This window comes from Schistocerca piceifrons, chromosome 4 (genome assembly GCF_021461385.2).
Source record: "Schistocerca piceifrons isolate TAMUIC-IGC-003096 chromosome 4, iqSchPice1.1, whole genome shotgun sequence".
In the NCBI taxonomy this organism is placed as follows: domain Eukaryota; kingdom Metazoa; phylum Arthropoda; class Insecta; order Orthoptera; family Acrididae; genus Schistocerca; species Schistocerca piceifrons.
In genome coordinates this window covers 622,803,429-622,808,070 of record NC_060141.1, presented here as the reverse complement: position 1 = coordinate 622,808,070, position 4,642 = coordinate 622,803,429, and the positions used below count along the sequence as shown (strand labels likewise).

The 4,642-nt window shown below is 44.1% G+C and overlaps 1 non-coding gene across 1 annotated transcript; it reads left to right on the top strand.

Annotated features, from left to right (window-relative positions):
• The first annotated feature begins 4,184 nt into the window (after positions 1-4,184).
• Positions 4,185-4,258, top strand: Trnas-cga. Its single transcript has one exon. It is a non-coding gene; the product is annotated as a tRNA-Ser (tRNA).
• Positions 4,259-4,642: the final 384 nt, after the last annotated feature.

The following is a 4,642-nucleotide window of genomic DNA, read 5'->3' as shown; positions in this document are numbered from 1 at the left end:
CTGAGGGAATTAGATTAGGAAATGAGGCACTTAAAGTAGTAAAGGAGTTTTGCTATTTGGGGAGCAAAATAACTGATGATGGTAGAAGTAGAGAGGATATAAAATGTAGCCTGGCAATGGCAAGGAAAGCGTTTCTGAAGAAGAGAAATTTGTTAACATCCAGTATTGATTTAAGTGTCAGGAAGTCATTTCTGAAAGTATTCGTATGGAGTGTAGCCATGTATGGAAGTGAAACATGGACGATAAATAGTTTGGACAAGAAGAGAATAGAAGCTTTCGAAATGTGGTGCTACAGAAGAATGCTGAAGATTAGATGGGTAGATCACATAACTAATGAGGAAGTATTGAATAGGATTGGGGAGAAGAGAAGTTTGTGGCACAACTTGACCAGAAGAAGGGATCGGTTGGTAGGACATGTTCTGAGGCATCAAGGGATCACCAATTTAGTATTGGAGGGCAGCGTGGAGGGTAAAAATCGTAGGGGGAGACCAAGAGATGAATACACTAAGCAGATTCAGAAGGATGTAGGTTGCAGTAGGTACTGGGAGATGAAAAAGCTTGCACAGGATAGAGTAGCATGGAGAGCTGCATCAAACCAGTCTCAGGACTGAAGACCACAACAACAACAACATAATATAAACGTCTCAGGAAATGCACTCATCTACATCTACACACATACTCCGCAATCCACCATACGGTGCGTGGCGTAGGGTACCTCGTACCACAACTAGCATCTTCTCTCCCTGTTCCACTCCCAAACAGAACGAGGGAAAAATGACTGCCGATATGCCTCTGTACGAGCCCTAGTCTCTCTTATCTTATCTTTGTGGTCTTGCCACGAAATATAAGTTGGCGGCAATAAAACTGTACTGCAGTCAGTCTCAAATGCTGGTTCTTTAAATTTCCTCAGTAGCGATTCACGAAAAGAACGCCTCCTTTCCTCCAGAGACTCTCCCCCCCCCCCTCCTCCCCGCCCCCCCCCCCCCCCCCGAGTTCCTGAAGCATTTCCGTAACACTCGCGTGATGACCAAACTTACCAGTAACAAACCTAGTAGCCCACCTCTGAATTGCTTCTATGTCCTCCCTCAATCCGATCTGATAGGGATCCCAAACGCTCGAGCAGTACTCAAGAATAGGTCGTATTAGAGTTTTATAAGCGGTCTCCTTTACAGATGAACCACATCTTCCCAAAATTCTACCAATGAACCGAAGACGACTATCCGCCTTCCGCACAACTGCCATTACATGCTTGTCCCACTTCATATCGCTTTGCAATGTTACGCCCAAATATTTAATCAACGTGACTGTGTCAAGAGCTACACTACTAATGGAGTATTCAAACATAATGAGATTCTTTTTCCTATCTATCTGCATTAATTTACATTTACCTATATGTAGAGTTAGCTGCCATTCTTTACAGCAATCACAAATCCTGTCCAAGTCATCTTGTACCCTCCTACAGTCACTCAACGACGACACCTTCCCTTACACCACAGCATCATCAGTAAACAGCCGCACATTGCTATCCACCCTATCCAAAAGATCATTTATGTAGATAGAAAACAACAGCGGACCTACCACACTTCCCTGAGGCACTCCAGATGATACTCTCACCTCCGATGAACACTCACCATCGAGGACAATGTACAGGGTTCTATTTCTTAAGAAGTCTTCGAGCCACTCACATATTTAGGAACCACTCCCATATGCTCGTACCTTAGTTAGAAGTCTGCAGTGGGGCACCTAGTCAAACGCTTTCCGGAAGTCAAGGAATATGGCATCGTCTGATACCCTTCATCCATGGTTCGCAAGATTTTAAGCGAAAAAAGGGTGAGTTGCGTTTCGCAGGAGCAATGCTTTCTAAAGCCGTGCTGATGCATGGACAGCAACTTCTCTGTCTCAGAGAAATTCATTATATTCGAACTGAGAATATGTTCGAGAATCCTGCAACAAAGCGACGTTAAGGATAATGGTCTGTAATTTTGAGGATCCGTCCTTCTACCCTTCTTATATACAGGCGTCACCTGAGCTTTTTTCCACTCCCGTACGTTGTTATAACTCGTTTTGTGGTATAATGAAACTGTGAATTACTATCGAAATTCGAAGTACTTTATGGTATCCATATTCCACCACAGTGGCAATGCTGCAATATTAAGGTCCACTACACACCAGACCAGGCCTACAGACGGCTAACCGCCTGGCCCCGACTCCCGCTGCCCGGTGAAGGCCGCTGGTTTCTAGCTGCTGGCTGCCTGCTTGCAGGCAGTCGTATGGTCAAGCGTGACGCACTCAGAATATAAAATGTGAGAACATTTGAAGAAAATTTTCAACCATTGTTAGTATCCATCTGGAATTACATTCAGACGTCAGCGTTAAGACACAATGTCCTAGAGCTTTACGAAAATTACATAACATATTCCTGTGGTCATACACAAAAGAACTATACCAATGTGAAATACGCAGGCAAAAATAGTAAATTAAGAATTATTGCCCATCAACAAAAAAGTAGGACAAAAAATGTCAATTAAGAGAGTGAATGTCAGGAGAGACATGCCGAAGGGCTTCTGCGATTGTTAAGTGAGTAGGATATAGGGATAGAAATACTGCAGAACAACAGTTTTGTGTGAGACTGAAATGCATCTATAGAAGTAAATTATTTGGGGACTGCAGATATAGACCAGTTTTAAATGGCCATAACTTGTATTCATTTATTAATACTCACACACAATCCGAAAGCTCACTGTTCCTAGTGAAGTAAGCAAGTAACATGATAGGTACACATAAAGCAAGCCAGCTTATCAGAGGAATTTTACACTTCACATTAAATACATCACAATGTTACACTTGAGTTAAGACTCAGAACAACGAGTTCAATTAATTTTTTAGAGCAGTATAAGATCTGATTAAAGAACTTGAAAAATTTTACAGCTATAATAATACAGGTATGTTTATGACTTTGGCTGACTCCCTAATTGTCACTTCCTTCCCTATTCCGACGTAAACAGTCTCTTAATAAAGATAAATTATCCTGTCACCATGACCGTGGAGCTTTGGAATTCTCGTCATTATGGAGGTGTTTCTGCGTGAATTTGCTTTATGAAATAAATTATGATAGATGGCATGGATATAGATTAGTTGAAGTATAACATAATTGAAATACATTCTTAAACACAAATTAAATTTGATGCAGCCTTCCCATTATGCGAGCCACTAATTCACAGTGCCAGACTGTCAGGGGAAATAACATTGTTACAGAGCGTGAAATATTTAAATCCAAAGGTACTTAAATGGCAGAGAAGTTTGTTTTGTCTACCTCGTAGTACGTTAAGAGGGATCGACAAGGTGGCAGCGATGTCTGAGTGGAAAAAACAGATAGGTAAATTACTTAGCAGAGGTTGAGAATACCGTTTCAGTAGTAAATTACTTTATTTTCACACGACCGGTTTCGGACTGTTATAAGCCCATCCTCAGGTGTCGTAGCTGTGCTGTGGTCCCCGAGCGCCGTGTGTACCAGGCATGGCGTGCTGTCTATGAGCGCACAACAGGGAGTTGCTAATGTTCTACCTACAGGATTGTACGTAAATTACTTACGTTTTAAGTGCATACGTAGCAAAATTGCATTGATAGGGAATGGAAGTTGTTCACTAGCTGCAGGAGTTCAGGGATTTGTAGGAAATGGTAGTTTCGGTAGTAGCGTCTACCACCTTAGCCACAAAACGTTGGTAGTCAATAGTTCGTAGTGTCTACTCCGAGTGCGCGTAGCTTCTACTCCGGCGTCCGGCGATCCTGTATTCTTCTGAAGCAACGATATTAACAGCAAAGTTGGACTCGGAGAGTCTGACTCCAAGGCAATGTAGGTCAAAGTATGCAACTGTCTAGGATGGCGGCAGATAGCTGCGTCAATATTCGCATCAACAAGGAACCAATATGAAACTGTCAATCAATGACTGAGCAGCGAATGATGTGGAGGTCCTGTTTTGTAGCCTGGATAGCGTGCTTCCACTGCAAAAAAACATAATCCGTACTGACAAACTGCCTGCTGGCTTCCGTCTCGGGTTTTCCGGCCGACGTTTGTCTGCTGATTTTTCTGATGTTTCTGCATCACGAGTGGCTGTCATTGTCAGAGCTTCACCGCTCCCCCCCCCCCCCCCCCCCCCCCCCCCGCCCATCGAAGCACGACTCACGCCCGGTAGCTCAGTTGGTAGAGCACTTGCCCGCGAAAGGCAAAGGTCCCGAGTTCGAGTCTCGGTCGGGCACACAGTTTTAATCTGCCAGGAAGTTTCATATCAGCGCACACTCCGCTGCAGAGTGAAAATCTCATTCTGGAAACATCCCCCAGGCTGTGGCTAAGCCATGTCTGCGCAATATCCTTTCTTTCAGGAGTGCTAGTTCTGCAAGGTTCGCAGGAGAGCTTCTGTAAAGTTTGGAAGGTAGGAGACGAGGTACTGGCAGAAGTAAAGCTGTGAGTACCGGGCGTGAGTCGTGCTTCGGTAGCTCAGTTGGTAGAGCACTTGCCCGCGAAAGGCAAAGGTCCCGAGTTCGAGTCTCGGTCGGGCACACAGTTTTAATCTGCCAGGAAGTTTCGTATCAGCGCACACTCCGCTGCAGAGTGAAAATCTCATTCTGGAAACATCCCCCAGGC